The sequence below is a fragment of the Nannospalax galili genome, unplaced genomic scaffold (genome assembly GCF_000622305.1).
Source record: "Nannospalax galili isolate Female #2095 unplaced genomic scaffold, S.galili_v1.0 scaffold65, whole genome shotgun sequence".
In the NCBI taxonomy this organism is placed as follows: Eukaryota; Metazoa; Chordata; class Mammalia; order Rodentia; family Spalacidae; genus Nannospalax; species Nannospalax galili.
This window is the reverse complement of record NW_008353294.1, coordinates 2073165-2086107: the sequence shown is the minus strand read 5'-3', so window position 1 is coordinate 2086107 and position 12943 is coordinate 2073165.

Below are 12943 nucleotides of genomic sequence, written 5' to 3'. Positions count from 1 at the left end.
GAGATGGTAGATAGATACAAAGATATATACATAGATAGATAGATAGACAGATAGATAGATAGATAGATAGATACATAGATAGATAGATAGATAGATAGATAGATAAATAGATGATAGATAGATAGAGATACATAGGTAGATAGATAGATGATCGCTAGATAGATAGATAGATAGATAGATAGATAGATAGATAGAAATATATAGGTACATAGATGGATGATAGATATAGATAGATAGAAAGATAGATATAGATAAGTAGATAGGTAGATAGATAGATAGATAGAAATACATAGGTACATGGATGATAGATATAGATAGAAAGATAATTAGATATAGATAAGTAGATAGATAAATGATAGATAGATAGATAGATAGATACACACATACATACATACATACATACATACATGCATACATATTTGAATTATAGATCAAAAGCACTTGGGTGTGTTATGCATAAGCCTTCCTTTGCTGCTGCAACAATTTGCTCTGAATTTAGTGAGTTAAAAGCATTGTACATCAGTTATCTTCTTCTTTAGATAAGAAATCTCACATGGATGAACTGATTTTAAGCCAAGGTAGGGAAATCTCTTGTACAGAGTTAGTTTCACTTGTCATTTTCCAGATTCTATGGCAGGTGATACTCCTTGATCGATGACTGCCTTCATCTTGAAACCAGCCATGCTATATCTCCTGAGAATTTATTCACAAAAGGTTATTCTCTTTTATAAAATCATGTGATGTGGTAGGGTTCACCTGGATGACCCTGAGCTTTCTCTCCATGTTAATGCTGTTTACCCTAATCACACTGTTGAAGACCCCTTTTCCATGTAAGCTAACACATTCATAGGTTACAGAGTTTAGGATGCAAATATCTTTGAAAGATATTTTTCTGCTTACCACTCTTGTTTCTTAATTCTATTTTTATGAAACTAATACCTGGATAGCTAGAGAACAGAGTGGTAACTTGTTCTAATTCTGTAAATATAAAATCATTGTAAATAGCCTGAATAAAATACAATTCATAGCTGAGGAGATGGCTCAGTTCAGTAAGTAAAGTGTCTATTGTTTGAGAATGAAGACCCAAATTTAATCCCCACACCCACATTTTAGCCAGGTTTAGCAGTGGACAGACAGATATATGCCTGGATATCAATTGCTATCTGGCCTTGCAGAGCCAGTGAAAGATCCTTTCTTTAAAGAATGAAAATTGCAAAATTCAACAAAAGTAAAATCATTAAAATAAAACAGAAGAATGGTAGAAAACAATCAAGGAATACTGCAATGTAGACTTCTGCATTAATGTGGACACCTGCATGGACCCCCACATGCACATATGTCCACATCTATACAGCATGTATAACACACATATAAATAATAAATATATTCATTAATTTAATAAAATGCATCAAAATCTTCTTTTTATAATCAAGGCAGAGTGGTAAATGAATATAGATCCTGCTACATGGAAGGATGAGGCAGGGAGAGCCTTGGAGTTCAAGAGTTTGAAAGAAATAATTATGCAATGTTTTGTAGAATGTAGTTTATAAAGATTTTATTTTGATTAATTCCACTTATATTTCTCTTACTTAAAATGTGTGTGCAATAAAAGCTGATCTAATATAGTAATATGGTTATGATATGCCTCAGTGACTAGAGGGCTTCCCCACACTCTGTTCTGGGAAGGAAGGATAGATAATTTGAATCACATGTAATGTAAAGATAAATTCAGATTGCATTGTCTCCTTGCTCTTTCCAAGCAAGAAGAGAAGGAATAATAACTATCTCTTCTTAATTATTCTTCTTTTCAGCTGTCATAAGTCACAGACAGATGAAGAATTAAAATTTCTGAAACACTTAAGTGCCCAGAAGTTTCTTTGGTCCTCAGAAAATTTAAAAGCTGAATTATTAGCTGTTGTTGTTGAAGTCACTTACTTATCCAAGATGTTTGTTTGCATAGTCAGAACTGTTGGCATTACTGCCAGTTCTACAGATGCTGCCAGTAATGAAGAGATGTTGAAGAATAATGAGCTTGAGGCTCTGGTTTGCCGAATGATGAATGAAATTTATGTTTCAGAGATCACATAGGGCACAAGCTGCATAAACTCACACATTGATGCAAAACCCATGCTTGAAATCTCCATTCTCAGGCAGACCCTGTACATGCATTGCCTATCCCTTACTCAGATGGAGAAATCAGTATTTTGCAACAGAGACTACTTTATGACAATAAGTCTTCGTATTTGTTTATTTTCCTCTCAATTTGAAAGCTGTGAGTTTATACACAGTGAGACCTCAAACTGTTTTACTTTATTTTTATGCATTTTTGAAAGGGTTTGACTCAGCATGTCAAAACTTTTGATTTCTGAACATAGCATTATAGCTCTTGCTGATTTAGAAATATAATCCATTTCAATTCTTTGATAAATTATCTTATTATTTATCTAATTGAGAAAATAATATGGTGATGCTTTACAATCATGTTGAATAGGGTAAGAAAATATTTTTAAGGATAAACACTTACCCATCTACAGCAGTGTTTCAATCCTTGAGCACCTACTAACACTCTTTAAGTAGCATGTTTAACAAAAGATGTATCTCTGCATTTGTTTATATAGAAGTCACAGGTGTATGCAGAAGCAAACCACTGTTATAAAAAAAATCTTGATTGAGTCAACTAAGGGAAAGTGAGACGACGAATCATTTATCTCCAAATTATGTACATACTTGGTTTTGAAAACAAAGGAAAATACTTACTTCCACTTAAGTATGGAGACAGTAATGAAAAGATGAATTTATTAGGTATGAGTTCATTTTCTGTATTCTGTTGTAGCTTTTCCTTTAGCAGGAACCTGAAGGCAGGTGCTGAAGCACAGGCCATAAAGGAATGCTGCTTACTAGCTTGGTTCCCTAGCCCATGCTCAACCTGCTTCCTTATATAATACAGGTTCACCTACGCTGGGGTGGTACCACCCACAGTGGGCTGGGCCCTCTCATGTCCCTCAACAATCAAGATAAAGCCCACAGACATGGACACAGGCCAGTCCAACAGAAGCAATTCTGAAATTGAAGCTCTCTCTAATCAGGTGTTTCAAGATGACAACTAAATCTGTCTAGCACATATATGCATTAGATCCTAGATGACTGAAAATAATCTCAGTAATTTCACTAGAGAAGTATTTTGCCACATTCAGAAAGAATAAATTATCATATTTTATATAACAATCATGTATTTAATCATGTAATTAATTATGTTTATAAACACAATAATATGAAAAGATTTTAAAGCATTTTAAAAATTAGAGTACATGTTTTAACACATTCTTAGATAAAAATAAATGGTCAGGGTCTTATTTGCCTTACTATACAAATATTGTTTTTTTTTTTCTTTCTTTTCTATGCTTTGTTTTTGCTTCATGGAGTCAAGAGCATCTTACATTTCTGTAGTTTGTTTGGATTCAGGGGAGTTGTGGAAAGGGAAGCAAGGTTTAGGTTGTTTAATTTGAGTTGGTTTGGATTTAATGATTATTTTGCCATGGATAATTTCCATAGATCTTGTCTTGGACAAGAACCCGAGTTCTATTGAAAGCAAATATTTTCATATGAAAATTCTTATTAAAATTTGAGTTTAGTAGGGCATGGTGGCACACCTTTAGTTCTAGCACTTGGGAAGCAGAGGCTGGCAGAACCCCATGAGATCAAGGCCAGACTTGTCTACATAGCAAATTCTAGGCCAGCTGGGACTATCCTATCTAAAAAAATTGAGTTCAATCTTTAGCAAAGCTATTTTTTAATCAAGATATACTTCTTTTAAATTATTCTATACTTGATTTTAGGAACCCATCAGTTTCATTTACTGATCCTGAAACTTTATATTTTTGACACATTTTTCCCTTGAGATTTAAGTAACAACATTTATTAAGTTCATTCTGTCATTAATGTTATTACAATTTTAATGTATGAATACTTTTTTTATATCATGAACATATTCTTTTGCTATTTGGATGCCATATAAGGCATACTATTTTTGCCTAAGTATTCTAAAATCATATGCTAGGAAAGATATTGCACAGGATATGATAACAGTATCCAATATGCTTATACAGAATTAACAATAGAAAATGCATTTTTTAAAAAAAGTTATATGACAGAGTAAAATACAATTCATTATTGCATATAATTCAGGTAGTTAAAGTTATCTATGAAATCTGAAACCTTTAAATTCAGTGAGCTTACAGGTTGGTTTTTACTTTGTTCTTTCAAGTTAAATAATTTACTGGATTTACATTTTCTAAACAGGTAACATAAATCATGTTACAGGTTACATAAATGGTGTTTTCATACATCATTACCAATAAAACAATGTTATTGAGTAATATATTGAATCTATACAACCAGTTAAAAATTAAATGTACAATATCATTGGTTGTTATGAATATTTATCTAGATAATACTTAGTGTCCATGACTATATATTAATAATACATAGTTGATAACAGGCTAGAGAAAATTTGCCTATTTGTATAACTAGAAAAAAAATACATTTTAAAAATGTAAATATAATTCAGAAATTATTAACATATGAAAATTATACAGATGTATACTATGAAAAAGGATATTGAAACCTATGAACATCCAATCCAAGGGAAAAATTCAGCACAGGTGCATAAAAGAGAGAAGGAATACACTCGGTGGAATGAGACAATTGAGGAAAAATAGAGACTAGGAGTTTGGTTAGATAACACTAAAGATATATGAAAAAGACAGTGAAATAGACATAGTGAAATAGAGAAATAGTGAATGAAAATCTCAGTGCTAGTCATTGAAAACCTATATATTCATTACTTTTCTGTTGCTGTGATAAAATTCCATGGCCAAGGCAACTTACAGAGGACGTTTATTTTGCTTTGTGGTTCCAGACGGATGAGAGTCCATCATGACAGGAAAGCATGGCAGCAAGCATGAGGCATGTAGGACACTCACGTCTATGTCTTTCAACACAAAGCAGAGAAAACAAACAGGAAGTGAAGCAAGGCTATAACCTCTCAACGTCCGTCCGCCGCAGTAACATGCTTCCTCCGGCAGGGTGACACCTCACAGAGATTCTGTGATTTTATGATCTCCCTACACAGTGCCACCAACTGGGGACCACATGCTTAAATTTTGAGCCTATGTGGGACATTCTCATTCAAGCCATTTCACCTCCATAGGAGCTAATGTTTGGGAAGCCTCCAGAGACACCAAAAACAACATAGGCTATTATCACTGCTCCTGGATGACAAATATGACAAGACGGTTAGGTCCTATTATTGAAAATACCATGCAGTTTGAATGTAAACTGGCCAGGAAACTCCATGATGGCTAAATTACACAGTGGGAAAAGTTGTTGTCCAGATTGCTGGAAGAGAAAATACATTAATCTTATTACCTTGTGCTGGAACCTACATGGTTCAATACTGACGAGCTAGAAAGATGTGCCCACTGCTGTAATAATGGCATGTCGGTTATGGGAATAATCAACTCCTTGTAATGAATAAAAGTTCTGATCCATAAGAGGGATTTCATGCTGTGTAGATTAAACCAAGTCAAAAGACAATGACTGGGCAAATCATTGATCCTAGGGGCAAATTATTGTTGTTTTTGCCAAATGGTCATGATATCAAATTGCCTTCTTAGTTATACTTTTACCCATAGATTTGTGCTGATGTCAACTTTGGTCAAAGAAGTTAGATTTGCAAAGGATAGTGGTTAATGAAAAGGCTCCTAACTGTTCAAAGTGATGAGAATAAAAAAATCTGAATGCTCAGTTGTATATGAGTCATCAATATCAACCTCACATCATCCAGGGAACTTTGTGGAAGAAGAAGCAGAAAAAGTTAACGAGCTGACAGATGGAAAGGAGAACTGTGAAATGTTGGCATTTGGGGGCATGGCAGGGCTATTGCATTCATCAGCTCACAACAGCTGTGACTATTTGCACAGGACCTACACAAGATCAAGTCAACCAAATTTCCAGTATGGATGGGATAGGGACCCAAAGCTCCACCCTTATGCAAGGAGCAATTCCAATTTGATGGCTGCTGAGGGAGGGAGAGTCACACTCCTTTCGGAACTTGGTCACTGGTAGACAGATCATATCCCAGTGATAGCCACATATCCATTTGCACTTGAGCAGCACTAATTGCAGTTGGTTTTCTGAATAGCAAAACAAAACAAAACAAAACAAAAAACCAACAACAAAAAACCCCATCAAGTTTGGAGGGAGATATGGTAGGGGACATGAGGGGGAATGGAGACAGATAGTGGTGGATGGATATGATCAATATACATTGTATAAATCTAAGAAAAAAATATTGTAAAAACATTTAAAAACTAGAAAAATTATTTAACAACTGTAACTTTTTTTCTTGTTTTTGTTTTATTATTTTTTTGTTTTGTCTTTTTGTGGCAGGGTGTTACTAAGTCCCATCTGGCCTGGAACTTTCTATGTAGACCAGCCTGAACTTCGTCTCACAAAGATTTGCCTGCCTGTGGATAAAAGGCATGGATAATACGTGGACTAAAGGCATGTACCACTACAACCAACTGTATAAAGTCTTAATTAATAATACGTTTTCATAGTATCCAGATTATATTTGTACAAACATCAAGTGTTAATCATGTAAATAATATTTTAAAAGTTACTGATTAGAAATTCAGGTTAATAAACGGGAATAGACCTCCTTTTATATCTTTCTGAAGAACAAAAGGTAAGCTACTTTTCTCTCAATTTCTTTTTTATATCAGTCATCGAATTTTAAATTTAGTTCTTTTGATTTCACAGCACAATCCAATAAGAAAACAAATTTAAGTGAATTAAACAATAAAAATCTTATGCAATGCTTCAAAGCTATATAAAATGAATAAACTTTGTTCATAATACATATGCTGAATATATTTCTGAACTTTAAAATGTAATAGTAGTTACAAATCAATTATGAACTATTTTATTATTTCACAATACATTTGTAGATTTGTTTGCTGTATTGTCCTTAAGTGACTTTATGTTTCATCCCCCATTATTTCTTTCACACAGCTCTTACTAAATGTAATCATAAGGAAAATTGTATTTGTTGTATTTTTGTTTTGTAGAGAAGAACATCATACTAAAAATACATTTTAGGTACTCTTTAACAAACATGACATATTCATAATTAGTGTTTTCTTAGCTAATTGAGATATCCCACTAAATATGTTGATATTTGACTATTTTGCTCAGTTTATTTACTCAGATTTTGATCTTGAGAAACAATATAGCATAAATTATTAGAACTTCTGAAGGAAAATTGTGTAGGCTTGGTGTTTATTACTTTCCAAGATAACTGAAAAGATTACCAGTGCACTGCGCATTCTTTTAAGTCAAGGTGGAATTTAACATTTTATAATGAAATGAATAAATATGCATGGTATTTATTTCAATGTGTGAAAATCCCCTCCTAGAAATAAAACACTAAATTTTGTGAGCAGCTTGCTCTGCAACTCAGAGCTTTATACTGTTTATTTTCCTTTCTCTTACTTCTCACATTTTTGCTGTGAGACATAGTATTAAACATCTGCAGATGAGAAATGGGACATTTGATGAAGTTCCGTGTTTTGCTTACTATCGTGCATAAATGGAATAAACTGGTTATATAAGCCAAAATTGACTCCTAATTCTTTCATGCTACTAACTACTTTTGAACAGCTGTTCTGCTCAACATCTTCACGTCTATTCAAAGCAACTTGGGTTGCACGTCAGAGGAAAGCTGCAAAATCTCTTCCGTAAGAATTGCCGGTTGCTGCCTTAGTATCCTGTTCATTAACCTCAGCTTCCACATTCTATTTACTTATATATTCATTTTATTTATGTGACATAAGATAAATTTATGGCATACATAAAAAATACACACTTACATAATCATAGTCACATCCCAAACCAAACACTTAACAGTGATCTACTTATATGATTTATTTATATTTTATTGAGACAGCATCTCCCTATGTAGCACAAGCTGCCCTGGAACTTGCTGTGTAGGCCAGGGTGGCCTATATTTCGCAATGATCCACCTTTCTTTGCCTACTGAATGCTAGAATTAAAGGTGCATGCCACCATGTCAGGCTACATTTTTAAAAATCTAAAGTGTAAGTATATTTTTGCTTTGGTGCAAAATATACGTCAGCTCATTCAGTGTTTGGCGTTTGTTATTTCTGAAGGAATTACATTGAGAAAGTATGCTTGCTTGGTTAATATAAACACTTGGCAAAATTATTTTTTCCAGTAAAATGCCTGATGGATTAAAGAATAACATTGGAAGCTGGTTATAAAATATGAGCCTGTAAAGGGAGGTCAAATCAATATCCAGATCCAATTTATTTGATTTGCTTCTGCCTATATTATTAGGCACTATGTCCAGCTGTATTCAGTCATACAGAAAATAAGTGTAGAGTCAATGAACTGGAACTTACCTCTACAGATAAGCTTTGCCTAATTGTTTCTTGGCCTTATATTGTACATATATCTGTTTCTAACATTAACAGGAAGGAAACACATCAATGGAGGACATAAGCTACCTGAATTTAATTGTGTTATTTTAAACTATCAACAGCATCATGGTTAGATAAGTTTTATGTTTATTTTACTTTCTCTTTCTCCTTTTCTTTATTTAACAATAACTGATCAAGGTCTCAAAATTCTAGTGTTCTGTGTCTTTGGAGAATAGTGAAAATCTTATTAACTTTAAGGAAGCTTAATTCAGATTAATTTGTCTAGATGCACTAATTGCTCCAAGTAAAAGCAGGATATAATGAATATTAGAGTATCCTCAAGATAATATGACATAAGACTCAAGTACTCTTAAAATTCTCTTCGCCTAACAGACCAGCGGCTGAATATGTGACTAGTTTGTATTTCAACAAGACTAACATGCATATATCTGAGTTACATATACATGCTACAAAAACTATATACATATGTAAATTGAACTTAACCTCATATATATATGAATAGAATAGGAGAGAGAATACTGAATAGGGTACTTATAAATTAAGTAGGGTATATGTACAGAAATCTTAAATAAATAAACTGTAAACTCTAGTCATTATATAAATTCCTAAGGAAGTAGATGATTGTCACTCAGTTTTTTGTCACCAAATTAAACCTAATAGTTAAACCATATGGTAGAAATTATAATTCAGATTAATAGTGATGCAGGAGAATGAGATAAAACCTGAATACTTGTTAGTGGATTTTTAATGTTTTGCTCTTCAAGAATTAAAAATCCATGTAGAATTTTTATTTTTTAATTTGATTAAAATTTCATTTGGATTTCATTAGCAACCTAAAATCAGAGCATGAAGAAACCTTAATTTCCTCAATTCCATTTGCTTTTTATTAAGTAGTTTCTAAGCTAATTCTGTTACTTCATTGATTTTAATTAAATATTCTGCAAATGGCAAGCACGATGGGGTTCTGCCTATAGGTGGCTTCCAAGCGTGAAGGGCAATGCAGTTTTGCTGATTTTCCCTCTAATGATGGCTGGGTGTTTGACGAGATTTTCCTCTGTGTCCACTAAGAAATACTATTGAAAAACACTTGAAATAATACATTTTAACTAGAAAACAAAACAAAAACCCTTTGAAATATTACTAATTATTTTTGAATATACATTTATTCCTTCATTTCCCAACATTCAGGATAATTGAATATCATTTTTCTCCTATAATCAGTTTTCAATCTTTTATTTTTTCTATAATATGAAGCTGAAACTTTTCTCTTTGAAAATATTCTTTACATTTGTAATCTCATTTTCAACTTCTTCATGCTTACTGGCAGCAAATGAGTCACAGTATTAATACGTTATAGTTTCAAAAAAAGAATAAGAAATTACTACACAGAAAAAAATAATTTTACTTGGATATCTTAAATTATTATTTGTGATTTATATCCTTTTTTTACTGTAAAAACTCATTAATTCTTTTTTTAACATTAGGGTCTCACTAGGTAGCCCTGAATGGCCTGGAAGTTTCTTTGTAAACCAGTCTGTTATTGAACTCTTAGAAATCTATCTGCCTCTGCCTCCCAGGTGATGGGATTAAAGGCCTGTACCACTATGCCTTGCTAATTTATTGCCTTATTATGAACTTATGAAAGTATAATGGTATTTCCAATTTCCATATGTAAAAACTAACATGGCGAGTCACATGCAAGTATCAGTAAATGATACAGTAAGTTTTTTAGTAAATAATACAATGTTCACACTCAGTCCTTCACTCACCAAAGCCAAATCTTTACATATATTTTAATATTTTTATTGAGCTTCTGTACATTTTGTAAAACAGTTCTTAATCAGATTTAAACCCCTTCCCCCATCCATTCCCCCCTCCCCCGCATACCTCATGCATTCTGCCATGCATGTTAAATCCTATCCTATCTTGTACCCAGATGTCCTCACTCCACTCCGGGCCATTGTCTGATTGGATCAGCATGAGTCTGTACTCACCACTACCATTGCCCCAAGTTCACATGAGCAAGCTTCCAGCGGCCTGAAAGCCTCTGTTTTCCTATGTTCAAGGACCAACCCTGGCTCTTACAATCTTTCTGTCTCCTCTTCCTAATGATCCCTGAACCGTGGCATGGGTGAGGTTTAATATAGAAGTCCTATCCAAGGGACACACACACTCCGCCGTCTCTTATTCTCTAAAACTTAGCCAGCTGTGGCTTTCTGTGTACATTGTCTCTGTTCTGTAAGGAAGCTTCACTGGTGAGAGTTGAGGGATGAATTCAAAGCCAAGTCTTAACTCTATTTCCAAGTGGAGAATTTGAAGTGACTCATTATTCAGGTTTTATTCAGTTCTCAGAAAGCTACCAAACATTGAATAATTTTGTGTTTATATGTAGGCCTGTTAGATGTGCACATGACAACCACATGAGAACTTTCCCTGTCATTCCTATAGTGCTGTCCACTGTACTTATGATAGTGTCTTTCACTAGCTTGGACCCTAGTTAACAGGTAAGGACTCACCTGTCTGTACCCACTCTGCATTGAGGTTACAAGTGGTCACCACCACACCTGCCTTATTTTATGGTGGTTCTCGAGACTGAAAGCAGGTCCTTGAATTTGCAAGGGGTAAGAAATAAACTCTGATAGTTTATTTTCAAAACAAAAGTATTTGTTCACATTTGGTCTAATAACAGATTAACAGAAAACACTGGATTCTTGTTAGCAGCCTGCTAGGCTAGCTACCACATGAATTCTGCAGGTCTAGATACTGGCACCCCTCCACCCCCAAAACACAAACAAGCAAACAACAACAGCAACAAAGAACAACTCTACTAGTGTAGCTACCTTTCACCCAAACTAGAAGTTTAGGTGGAAAATTACTAACAGCCAAATTTGCTTAATGACATACAGATGTGACAAGGCCATGTCCCTGAAAAGTTTTAACGAAAACCGTAGAGAAGAACTTACATACAGCTATCTTTGAAAAACAGAAAAAGGGAAGCAGCAGGGGGCAAGATAAGGCCCGGATGACATGTAAGATTGTGCCTTACCTGTGCCAGGGAGGAATGGAAAGCAGGGTCCTGCCATTCTGAGCTATAAAAACGGTTCTGTCTGTCCAGTCAGTACTCCTGCTAGGCTAGCACCAGGATTTGGAAAGTTAAAAAATAAGATGACTCGCTTTAGCTGCTCTGAGTTTCCAGTGCTTTATTTACAGAATGGGAATGTTTGTTTCTCACACAAGGTGAACAGATTACTAACTACGCTCTCTCCTGCCCCCACACCACACTGAATAATTTAAAAGAAACACAGATATATGCATGACAATGAAATGAGTCAGGCTGTAAGTAAGGTTCATATATCATTTCTGCATGCTCCATAAGGAAGCAGAAAACTCATTTTCTTTCTCTTGTCTTTTTTGAAGCAAGGTCACATATTGTTTCCTATGGTGGCCTCAAACTCACAGCAATTCTACTGCCTCAGTCTTACTAGTGCTGAGGTTATAAACATGCATCGCTGTAACTGGTAGAATGTGAAATTGTTTGTTTAAATTAGCTGCCCCTTAAAGCAGATTATACTAGTACTACAGTGGAAATAGTAGATAATAAAATAAGATGTAAATTCTGGGCTGTTTGTGTAGTCCAGTGGCCCATCCTCGCAGTTTGTTGGTAGTGGTATACACTGTGTATACTAAGAGAATGTTCATAGATGCTATTCAGGGTGGTATTCATTAGATTATGGTATTCATGATGGTATTCAAGTAGCATGGGAGAGGAGGAGTTGGCATACTTTTTCAATGCTTTATATCACTGAACCTAGACAATACATTTAAAAGCCTAATAAACAGTCAAAAACTAAACAACAAAAATGCTTACTAACAGATAAACATATGATCATGCATGTACACCAGATTTTGTGTATACACAAAAAAGAATGAATTTCAACTTTTGGAATGACAATTAGAAATACAAGCAAAATCAAAACAAATTTAAAAATGAAAAACTTTATCACTTTTATAAAATTTAAGAGTTAAACAGTTAGCTGGGCGTGGTGCCGCATGGCTTTAATTCCAGTATTTGGGAGGCTGAGGCAGGGGAACTCTGTGCCTTCAAGGCCATCCTGGTCTCCATATCATGAATTTCAACTTTTGGAATGACAATTAGAAATACAAGCAAAATCAAAACAAATTTAAAAATGAAAAACTTTATCACTTTTATAAAATTTAAGAGTTAAACAGTTAGCTGGGCGTGGTGCCGCATGGCTTTAATTCCAGTATTTGGGAGGCTGAGGCAGGGGAACTCTGTGCCTTCAAGGCCATCCTGGTCTCCATATCGAGTTCCAGTCAGCTGAGGCTATAGAAAGACCCTATCTCAAAAAAGACCAAAAAAAAAAAAAAAATATCTATCAAGACTGACCCAGTAATAGGTG